At 33.6% G+C, this 12,805-nt stretch overlaps 1 long non-coding RNA gene across 1 annotated transcript; it reads left to right on the forward strand.

The window, feature by feature from the left end:
- Positions 1-10,322: 10,322 nt before the first annotated feature.
- Positions 10,323-12,481, forward strand: LOC148599015 (uncharacterized). Its single transcript, XR_015918590.1, has 2 exons — positions 10,323-10,386; positions 11,909-12,481. It is a non-coding gene; the product is annotated as an uncharacterized LOC148599015 (long non-coding RNA).
- Positions 12,482-12,805: the final 324 nt, after the last annotated feature.

A 12,805-nucleotide genomic window follows, 5' to 3' on the forward strand; every position in this document is an offset into this window, starting at 1 on the left:
TATAGAAAATACATCTTAAAGAACTTTATACATTTTTTTATGTCTTTTCTGAAAATTCGTGCAATTTTGTGGTACATGTAGCATATGTTTTGTAGGATGGTATTTACTTAACCCAAACATTTGTCAATATAGATAGCGGAAACGTACTTTAGCTTGAAACTAGCATATCGAACGGTAACATTCCGAATAGCCGAATTCCGAATTGCCGACTCCCAGTTTGTCGAGTCCAAATTGCCGCTGCCCAAAATGCCAACTCTTCCTATTGCGGTTCCTTAAACCAAATCTCAGTTTGCCGCGTCCAAATTGCCGACTTTTTCTATTTTGGTTCTCAAAACCAAATTCCACTTTACCAAACCCATTCCAAAATTGCGGACTCCTTTTGATTTCGGTCATTTAAACAATAGCTACTAGTATTATTGTTTTCTGGGACGAATATTACGTAAATACTGAAGTGTAGAATTTATACATTTTACAATGTGGTACATTTTATTTTTAGGATGAAATGATTAAGTAGCACTCCACAAAAGAATCATGCAAATATGATTAATGGTAGGATAGCCTACATATTATTGGTTTTTTTATATTTTGTTTAAAATGTCATAGTAAACAGAAAGTAACATGCGGCATTTCATATAAGTCTTGTTCATAAGAGATAAAAGTTATATAGAACGCCCTGTAGAATTCAAAATTAAGGGAAATTGCTCTGTAATGGACATTAAGATACAATAGAAACTATTGGATTTTCCACGTGGATTATCTCCTAAAAGCAGACGGATAAGAATGAATAATTATACATTTCATCATATAGACCTATAATGAACTTAATACCAAAAATAAAAATGTATAGACTTTTTTCAGGTGTATCAATTTTTACAGAATCTTACAATTCTTACAATGACTACCGCTTAAATAATATGATTAATATTTTTGCTTCCAAAAACATATTTCTAATTAATAAATATTTTCAATTGTAATGACATGCACCACAACTCTCTGCAATTCCTTTCTTATTCATTCATGGCGTTAGTCAAGGGTACCCCGGATTGGGCTTCACCCAGCTGAAAGCTGATGGTAAAAAGATTATATAATTTATGGGCAAAAAGAGTTTGAAAAATATAAACTGATAATGATAAACAACAAGAGCAACCATACCAAATCTCCGGGATGAACTCAGAGGCTTCGGAAGGGAGCTTTTTGCTAAACACTACCAAATAAAGGCCATACATAGAAATGCTCACAATGTCTAAATGATGCAAACGTAAACTTGTCATATAAAATCACAAAAGACAAAATTATAGATAAGGGCTTATTCTTTTAAGGTATCTTAAAGAGCAACCAAGGGAACCAAGATTTTATCGGAATAAAAATAAAACCTCTATTTGATCTTGTAATCACTCTGAGGATTAATATGGTTTGATATAAACGAAATTAAGTAATATGTTGCATTAAAAAGCCGCTTCATAAGCTTACGTAGCAACAATTTAAGGGCTTAAATGTAAAATGCATGCCGGACACACTTGTTTCCTGATTACTGAACACACAAATACTTAATGCATTCTAGTGTTGGTCATCTTGATATATTATTGTGGTTATTGAGGAGATACACTTTTGTATTTCTATTTTTTGTTTGTGTCTTAATTAGCCTTGGATTAAACTTTCTACAAAATTTGTTTACAAAAGTGATAAAAATACATACTTGCAGTAGTAATTCAGTGATTTTTAACTTTTATACACAGTGTACCTACAGTGTACAATCGCTGGAAAGTTAGTTAAAACATTTTGTCTATAATCTATGTTTAGAAGACAACATTTTGTGTCTTAAATGGCTCTGTCGTAAAATAGTGTAATTTCCGGTACAAAATGTTTCAAAAAGATTCTGCCATATACACAATCTAGGACAAAACTTATCAAAGGATTTTCTTTAGAATTGTAATGATACCATTCATTTGAATATGAAAGAGAGAAGGGGTGATAAAGGTTATCAATGGCCTAAAATAAAAAATAATCAAAAAGTGTTAATAGATTTAATTGTTATTTAAGAAACATAACAAACGGTATAACCTAAACTTTTTCCTTAAAATTCTTGAATTAAAATGACAAAAGAATTGCTTGAAGTGAACAAATATTCAGATATTCTGTCCATTTCGTACCTTTTGTCAAGTTCCTGTAATATATTTGGCACGGAAATGGTGTCCACACAGAAGATGCAATTTCATATTTCGAGTATCCAATATCATAACTACATTAGTTTATTACATGTTGAACATATCTGATCATACAGTTAATTCTACGGTGTAGACATTGTTTTTCGAATGTGAATATAGTCGAATTTTTTTCACAATTTTATTCAGATTTCAATCAACAACTAAACAAAGCTAACAAAGATTTATATCTAAATGGTGCTGTGGAATAGCAAAGAGTAATTCAGGGAACCAAGGTTATAGGGTAATCAAAAGAATGTAATCCACGGACAAAGACCCCACATGGAAAACAGACACACACAAAAAAGAACATAAAGTAACCTAAATCATATATACAAAGTAACAAAAGCAAATGAGCAACTCGGACTCCACTAAAAACTGGGAGCATGGACCAGGTGCACCGGTAGGGTAAGCGTCCTCTGCTTTTCTAGAAACACCCACCGGTTGCTCATAAAAAGTCAAGTCCGGGGTAGACAAACGAGGAAAGGAAAACTATGACCCGTTGAATAATACAGTTTTCATGGTGCAGAAGGATACACCATAACGATCCACGAGTTCAAGATGATGACCATAAAACTTCTGTAGTGATGACTTCAATCTTGTAGCAATATAACCCTGGTCCAGATGCCTATTTGTTAGAGTTCTAGCGCGATGTAAAAAGTCTGCGTAGTTTCGGCAAGCTCTGGCATAACGTATGAGTTGTGATATGTACACTCCATACGCAGGTGCTGAAGGGATGTTGCCACAGATGAAAGGAAAGTTGACAATTCTGAATGAAAAGTCATCACGCAAAACAATGCTAGCTTATGCTCTATCAGGCATTTTACTTAAATAGTATAATATGAATTTCCTCTTAAATTCTGATTTTAAACGATGCAAGTTAAATTTAAGAAGCATTGTTAGTTGTTATATGAGATTTTCCATTCCCTTCACATACAATGAGCTGACTTTGTTTTATCTTGTTAGGGTGGTTGTTTCTTTGACATATTCATGACATCCATTCCCCTTATATTTATTTATTAATGGAATATCAAGGCGCAAAAAAAGCTTACCATTTAAGGAGCATAATACTCATCAAAAGTAAAAAAAGCAATGTTTTCTTCAATGTATTAGAAAAAATTATCAAATTCTTCCAGTTATTGAATTCAGTTCTTACAGTGTATTTTAGTTTCCAACCACAAATATTTGTACATTTTAACCACTTGGAAGAATGTCAAATTTTAGGCCAGTCTTGACGTACACATGGTTTCTATTCCAGACATAATTATCGTTACAAACAATATATTCCTATCAAAAATACTTACCTTTGGTATTTGTTAAAACCAACATAATTTGTAATCTTTTTCATCACACGCATGCCCCGTGCAGGTCCGGGTGTTAAAAGAATAGGCCTGCAGCAGCACTAAGCTTGTCGTAAAAGGCGACTAAATAGTACTCAGAACCATAGCCGCGGGCTAGGGCGCTCTGCCCACAGAGCAACTGGGATGTGTGCCCCAGGTGGTGGAATGGGGTACCGCTGGCGTGTTACATGCTGGGGTTGTCGGGCTATAATACGGAAAACATGACCGCAAACCATAGTGGTGCACTGTGTTGGGAAAGATGCCACGTTCCTCGCACGTTAAAGAACCCTATTGTGGTATTCTCCCGGAGTATGAACCAAAGGGCTCCGCCACAGGAGGCTAAATTGCCCGACCCTACCCACCTCTTCCTATTTCCAGTGGCAATTAAATTTTGTCGACCCCATTGTCCTTTTGTCCCATCCCCTTTTCATTTCATCATTTCATGACCATTTCCTCATCAATTTCATTTCGTCTGAATATAGCTGAAATATTGCTGCCCGGGCGTTAAACCCCAACAAACAAACAACAAACAAAACATCACACGCATAAATATATATGCATGGGGTATAACCTCTATGGTCATTTCGAAAGTGGAGAGTTATTATACGACTAATCGGAGTGAAGGAAATCAATTGAAAGAATCTAAAACATATGTTTAATGATGCATCTCGCTTTTATACCATAACTATTTTGCCTTTTCTTAAGACAATACTTATAACAATTATGTTTCATAAATATAACCGAAATGAATTTCTTTCCGATAATTCATTCCAAAGATCGTCTGTGCTAAAAACATGTTACTGCAAGTTGAAAAATTGAAGGAGCTGAATTTTTAGTGCCTACACTGCACATTTTGTGGCGCCTACATAAGATGTGAAACTTGTCATGACATAATATATAAAACACGATCTGAAACCTGTACGCATTTAAAACCTCTCAAACTTTCCGTAAGTTGTACTTTGTAATTTTGTTTGTTTTTATTGCATGAAAACATCTATAACACACATTTCTATTTATATGCATTTGAGTTCTGTGGTAGCATATCTTGTAAAACATCCAACTTGCTTGGATTGACAGATCCTGTTTATAAACGAAACTTTAAACTGTAAAGTAGCATAAAGAGTAATTTTTATAATGTCGCAGTGCTGTGAACGTTCTGATTAAAGATCAACAATCGTAAATGACGAAGTAAAAGGTAGGGGCTAGGTTTACGGAAAAATCTTTCAATCTTGTATGGTCTTAAAATTCATGTGGGTGCTACTTTATTGATCTACATCAGAATCTAATCGCTGTTTGATTAGTTCAATATTTCAACCACGAATACATAGGCACTCAGTCAGTAAAAAAGCTATTAGGCAGTTACAGTGATAGATCCAGGGAGGGTTCCGAGGTTGACCTTTTACGCTCTTTTTTTCACAAATATATTTAATATAATGCAAAACCTTGACAAAATAGCAAACAATAGCGTTGTATTCCTGTTTTGTCTAACCTTATTTTAACAATTTCTGTAATCGGCACCTAGTCATCTTCATTATTTACCCAACCACATATAACCTCCGTTCTCATACAACACGCGGCTGTTGTTGTATTAGAAATTATTCATCCTCCACATGACCTAACTGTCAAAAAATTAGATTGTTTGTTGTTCAATTGCCAAACAATAATAGGTAAATGGTTCAGTTTCTGCAACTGATTTTGTTTATAAAACTCCTAAAACGAAGTTCGGGATCCCTATTGATTTTGCTCTTCATATTATTAATCCCCGGTTTCTTCTGGATTATCACAAAATGAGGCCGGTTTTTTTGTGATCCCTTCATGATATTTCAGATCATAATTATCTGTTGTTTTTCAGTTCTTTTGTGTTGTCAAACTTGGTTTGGCCTACTTCCTCTGAGAGTTCAAAGATTAATTTCTTTTACATTAGTTTTTTTTTAATTTCTGGTCTCTTTAGTGTCAATTTATTTACATTTATACCTGATATAGTCCGGGGTCAGACTTGCCTGGCTTCTTGGTTAGTACATATTCTCGGAGACCTTTAGTCACCAGCAGTGGCATCGACCCAGTGGCTATTTAAAAAAATAAACAAATACCAATCATATATATTGTAAACTTCGATATGGTGTACATGTGTAACCTCTAATCAGCAGCATTAGAAATGACACAAATTCGTTGTGTATCATCCAAGAAAAATGCGATTATTTGTGGTGTTTCCTGAACTGTAATTCAAATGACGTCCGATTTTTATACCTAATTCAGAATCTTTGTCGGATGTACAGCGTCATTTTCGTACAAAAATGTGAATAAGCGATTCGTGGCTGAATCCTGTGACAGTAAAGGAAAGGAAGCTAAACAATTTATTTTTGCTTTTATGTATTTTGTTATGAGTAGCGGATACAGAGGTCCTTTGATAAAACATTTGGTGCTAAGAATTTTACATGCAATATGACGTGGATACTTAAAATCCACTCATAATACAGAACAATGTGCCAAGTTGTAAAGGAATGCTTAAAATTGTAGATTTGATACCTAGACAAATGTTAAGATTAAATAATTACTCAATAAATTACAGTAAAATGTCATTATGTTTTTCTTGGCTTTTGGTGAATGACTATCCTATTAACAATCGTGCCACAACGTCTATTTCTATACTTTGTAAGTGTTTTTGTTCCAGATGGCATTGACTTATTTGGGAGATGAGTTTATGTTTTTTTCTAATAAAAATACAGATCTATCTACTAAAGTACTCCAATTAAATATGTGATGGTATATAAACAACAACAAAACATTATATATTCGTTGGCTGTTTTGTACCATTAATTCCATTTACCATTGGCATTAATCACCTCTATCATTGGCATTGATCACCTCTACCATTGGCATTAACCACCTCCACCATTGGCATTTATCACCTCTACCATTGGCATTTATCACCTCTACCATTGGCATTGATCACCTATACCATTGGCCTTAATCACCTCTATCATTGGCATTGATCACCTCTACAATTGGTATTAATTACCTCTACCATGGGCATTAATCACCTCTACCATTGTCGTTGTCACGGAATAGAAGTTCCACCATAATATTTATTCCAAAGACAATTCATTAAGGAACAAAGTTCCAATTGGAATTTATTTTGTTATATATTTTCCTAATGTATAATAAAAATACCGATGCATCTAAATTAGTATCACATAAAATAAATTCCAAACGGATTTTTTGTTGCATAATAAATTTTCTTTGGAATAAATATTATGACTTCTCATTTTCACTCATGCCTACATAATAAAAGAAAAAAATGTTTTAGGGTTTTTCTTATATTTTCTTTTTTTTTCAAGGATATGAAATATTTTTTTTTTAAAATAATTGAAAAAATACATATTTTAGTATATTTGAATAACATTGGACTTTAGAAATATATATTTTGTAAAAGAACATAATGCTGCTTTTATTTAAAATGGTAAAAATAATACACAAATATAACTTTTTATTCCTAATGGTATCTTGATTAAAAAGGTAGAAATATTATATAATATTTGTTCCTAATGGTAATATTATTATAGAATATTTGTTCTGAATGGTAAAATTATTATAGAATATTTGTTCTGAATGTAAAAGTATTATAGAATATTTCTTCTGATGTTTCGTGCGGTAATTTGATAATAAATCCACAAAAGGTGCAGTGTGAAAGTATAATGCTATATTCATTTCGAGTAATAATAATATTCATTTGGAAAAATGCAATATCTATAGAATTTGTCACAACTATTCACTTGTTTGCATGTAAAAAAAAAATGTAAAACAGTTTTTTCATTGAAATTTAGGTTTATATCACAACTTCATTTTTTAATATATTTACTGATCTTCAACAGAAAATCCATCATTAGAGAACATAAATATTTATTAGCTTCCATCTTTGCTTTACATACATGTATTGTGCTCAGGTAAATACATCTAACTCATAATGAACATTATTAATTGTCAATAATAAACCCTTGATTAAAACACCTTTCTGATTCCGTTCCTTATATTACTAGAACAATACTGAAGGAAAAGATATTCCATGACAGAAATTCTGCAGAACATATATTATTAAGTCGCCAAAACGAAGTTTTGCAACTTATTGTTTTTGCTCTGTTTCCTATTATTATTAAGTCGCCCAAACGAAGTTGCGGTGACTTATTGTTTTTGCTCCATTTCATCTTCTTCTTCTTCTTCTTCTTCTTTTTCTTATTATTATTATTATTATTATTATTATTATTGTTCTTATTATCATTATTATAATTGTTCTTATTATTATTATTATTATAATTCTTCTTCTTATTATTATTATTATTTTGCTTCTTCATCTGCACGTAAAGATGTCCTGGCGATTTCTCGGAGACCATTTATTCGATTCATACCAAACTTGGCTCAAAAATCAAGCATGCTCAGAAGTGTGCAAGCCACTTTCGGAATTTCAAAATGGCCGCCAACACAAAATCCGGAAGAATGAAATTTTTTTTTTATAAAATTAGTGGAACTCATTAGATGTATGAAAATAAATCAGAACGCTGTACAACACTTGCTGTTATCATAGGCGTAAAAAATTCCAGAACGCAAAAATCGGCAAAATTTCAACATTGTTCGATGATTTATTAGTTTTCCTGTGTTTCTTCTTATTATTATTAAGTCGCCGACCACGAAGTGGCGGTGACTTATTGTTTTTACTGTGTTTCTTCTTCTTATTATTATTATTATTTTAATTCTCTTGTCATAAAAAATGATGAAAGTGTCCGACCCTTTTCTCAAAAGTGGCTGGCCCGATTAAGATGAAACTTTTCAAGATGTAAGAACTACTCTTTAAAGGAACAGAACCTCAAAATAAATTTCCAGCTGCCGCCATTTTTCCAAAATGGCCTCTGGACTAAAGGTACCCATTTTTTTACCCCGGAAATTGAAACATCATATATCTCAAAAATCGCTGATCAGAATTTGACGCAACTTGGTGTATGACTTAAGCGTAATATTCCAAACAAAATTATTAAAAAATCGCGTACGTCTCGACCGCCATTTTCAAAATGGCCGCCAACGTGGTCGAAAATTCAAATTTGTCAGATTTTGATGAAAATTGATATCTAGATTCTTTGAGTCATCCCGATTATTAATCTGCAGCTGAATTGGAAATTTGAGCTACATGTCAGACGTCATTTTCAAAATGACCGCCAATGCTAGCGAAAATTAAAAGTTTTCCGATTTTGATGAAAATTGATATCTAGTTTCTTTAAGACTTTCTGGTTAATAATCTGCGGCTCAATCGGCAATTTGAGCTACGTATCGGCTGCCATTTTCAAAATGGCCGCCGCTGCGATGAAAAATTTAAAGTTATTCGATTTCGACAAAATTCTTTACGCTGCCTTGATTAATAATAAGTAGTTCATCTGACGATATATTTCTTAAAACACAGACAAGGAAACAGGAGGCGACTTCTACACGTTTCGTGGAAACGTAAATTTTAATTAAGTTGCCGACCACGAAGTGGCGGTGACTTATTGTTTTGACTGTGTTTCTTCTTCTACTTATTATTATTATTATTGTTATTATTATTATTATTATTATTATTATTATTTTATTTCTCCTGTCATAAAAATTGTTGAAAGTGTCCGCCCTTTTTCTCAAAAGTTGCTGGTCCGATTGAGATGAAAATTGTCAAGAAGTTAGGACTACTCTTCAAAGGATGCAAAACTTCAAAAAAAAATTTCCAGCTGCCGCCATTTTTTTCAAAATGACCGCCGGACTGAAGGTACCCGTTTTTTATACCGGATTTTTGGAACATCAAATATCTCAAAAACTGCTGATCAGAATTTGACGAAACTTGGTATATATATTAAGATTAATGTATCAAATACAATCCCGAAAAATAAAATCGGGTGTTTCTCGGCCGCCATTTTCAAAATGGCCGCCATCACGGTCCACAAATTCAAATTTGTCCAATTTTGATGAAAATTGATATCTAGGTTCTCTGAGCCGTCCTAATTAATAATCTGCGGTTCAAACCATTCGAGCTACGTATCGACTGTTATTTTCAAAATGGCCGCCAGTGCGGTCAGAAAAGTAAATGTTTTTCGGTTTCATTGTTATTTGATATTCACGTACTTTACTCTGCCTCGATTAGTAATAAGCAGTTCAATTGGCGATATGTTTCTCAAAAGACAGATTAGGAAACGGGAGGCGACTTCTACACGTTTCGTGGAAACGTAAATTTTAATTATTATTATTATGCTTCTTTATCTGCACATAAATATATCCTGGCGATTTCTCGGTGACCGGTTTTTCGATTCTTACCAAAATTTGACTAAATCCGACCATTTGTCGGTTTTGGCCACTTTTGTGTTTTACTTGCAAGTACAATATTACTTGTTATAACATTGTTTCTTCTTCTTTGGAACAAATATTATTAGGAGCAAATATACGGTGCCAGGCATTGATCACCTCTACCGTTGGCATTGATCACCTCTACCATTGGTATTAATCACCCCTTCCATTGGCATTGTTCACCTCTACCATTGGCATTAATCACCCCTACCATTGGCATTGATCACCTCTATCATTGGCATTAATCACCTCTACCATTGGCATTGATCACCTCTTCCATTGGTGTTAATCACCTCTACCATTGCAAATGTCTTAAATTCGTTTGATTGGGTACTGAAGAGTAAGGTAATTAGAATAGAAAAATAGAAGGCAGAATTATATAGACAAGTTAACTTTATGTGCTTTAAAAGATATTAATATTTATTGTAGAACCAACAGCTGTCAACTGCTTGGAAACAACTTTCCGTATAAATATCACAGATTTATCAAAGGTAAATAAAGAAAAAATGTCCTTTGTTTATTCAAAACAGAAACAAACTCATTGCTGAGACATGACATGTAAAAATTATGTTAAAAACTATTAACCTTGACTGCCTGACACAGAGTTTAATTTGTTTCTTCCAAATTTGACTGTCTATTTCGCTAAGAGTTCATTTTTATCTCCTGCTTTTGATTTTCATGTGTGAATTTGAGTTTTGGTATAACGTGTATATGCAGATAGGTAACGTTAGTAACCGTTTTATTTTAATTCACTGGCTAGCTGAAGACAGTCTGTAGGTGTTTACAAGGTGAAATTTCTTTCCCTTCATTGAAAATCCATATTTCATTTTGTTCATCCAGTGTTCATGTTTACCATCAAGCAATGAATAAAAACAACAACCTTCAACAAATGACATAAATGATTTTTTTTTTATTCTCACAAGGTAAATTACAAATAATAAAGTATACAATAATGGGAAATTACGTTTTGCATTTCCATATCCTCACGTACTTGCGTCACGTACCATTCTTCATTGCCAAACCCCTATCCACATTTACCTATATCCATTCATCCTATGACCTATATTATATCGGCCTTTGCCTCATACCATATCATTCTTCGCCCAACGCCTTATTCCACGCCGTATCATCATTTAACCCATACCTATCCTCATTTTCCCTTTACCCTTTCCTGCTTTGACCCAAGCCTTATTCTCCTTTGCCCCATATCATATCATCCTTTTCCTATACCCCATTTGAATATGCCCCATTCTAAATTCCCTTAACTCCGTTCACTCATTTCCTTAATCATATACTTTCATCCTTTATTTCCTTAATTCCATTACCTCTTACCCCATTCCCTCGATTCCTTCAACCCATCGCCTCTTACCCCATTCCCTCGATGCCTTGAACCCATCGTCTCTTACCCCATTCCCCCAATTCCTTCAACCCATCGTCTTTTACCCCATTCTCTCCATCCCTTCAACTCGATCCCTTCAACCCATTCCCTCATATTCCATTCCTTCGATCCCTTCAACTCATTGCCTCTTGCCCCATTCCCCCGATCCATTCAACACATTGCCTCTTACACCATTTCTTCGATTCCTTCAATCCACCGCCTTTTACCACATTCCCTCCATCCCTTCAACCCATTGCCTTTTACTTCATTCCCTAACTCCCTTCTACCCATTGCCTCTCACCCCGTTCCGTCTATCACTTCAACTCATTGCCTCATTTTCCAAAGCCGTATATACTCTAAGCGCCATTGTCCCCATTATTTGTACATTATCAAACAACTCTTAATATGAAAACTTACTGTATGCACACAAACAGGGCACAAATAACACCGAGTCATGACTAAGGTCATTTAAACTTTACTAATTATCAACAATAAAATGAACAACTATCATGTTAATATTTCCTTTAGTGTTTCAGAAAAAATTCTCAAAACAGTGTAAGAGAAATATGAAAAATTAAGATGAAACATGTGCAAAATATAAAGGTCAATAGTTTAATCACCACTATATTTTGTAGGAATGAGGCATTCAAATCCCGAAGACAAGAAAAGACGAATAAAGGCTCTCAAGAAAAAGAAACGAAAAGCAAAACGAAACGCAAGATATCACAAGAGGATGAACCAAAGAGAAAATGACACCCGGCCATGGTGGAATTCGATTGGGCACATGTTTGATTACCTATTATCAAGAAGGCCAATAACGTTTCTGTACATATTCTTTGACCATGAAACGTTAAGAGGATGATTATTAATTGACCGATAAGTAAATAGATATACTTAATAACATATAATGTTTTTGCATAACATTTACATGTGTAAACTCATCAATACAAATGTGCATTGCCTAAATGACTTATATAGCTATTGCTTACAAACAGTGTAACTTGAGGTTATATCAAGGGCAAAATTTGAATAAGAACTCCGTTTATCTTTTCGCAACAATGCCATTGAATTCGTTTTTCTTTTTGCAACATTGTTTCTGTTCGTTTAGATGACAGTTATCCTTGCCATTAACATTCCTTGTTACAGTCTTGTCTATACAATAAGCAGTTGAAGCGTCGTTAAAAGTTTGATTAAAATATTAATCGTTATAGTGGTGTTTATTTAATACTAAATGCAGTGTGGGAGACAAAGAGATCCCAAAAATATTTCATTCAATCGAATTATTAATTTCTGAACACAATGATGTAAATATGATGCCGTCATTATATGACTCAACATAGCGTGATTTTCAAGGGTATAAATATTTATATACATGTCAGGCTAAGATGATATTGTGTGCATGAATCCCCTTGACTTTTGAGAAAAACTGAAGCACAAAGTATAACACTAAAACAAAGTAAACAAAGAGAAATGTAAAATGAAAAACTTGATATCCTCAGACAGAAGGGGATTCATGCATGTCATAAAACCAC

The sequence above is a fragment of the Perna viridis genome, chromosome 14 (genome assembly GCF_037379345.1).
Source record: "Perna viridis isolate PV_CMFRI_1.1 ecotype Kerala chromosome 14, ASM3737934v1, whole genome shotgun sequence".
NCBI lineage: Eukaryota > Metazoa > Mollusca > Bivalvia > Mytilida > Mytilidae > Perna > Perna viridis.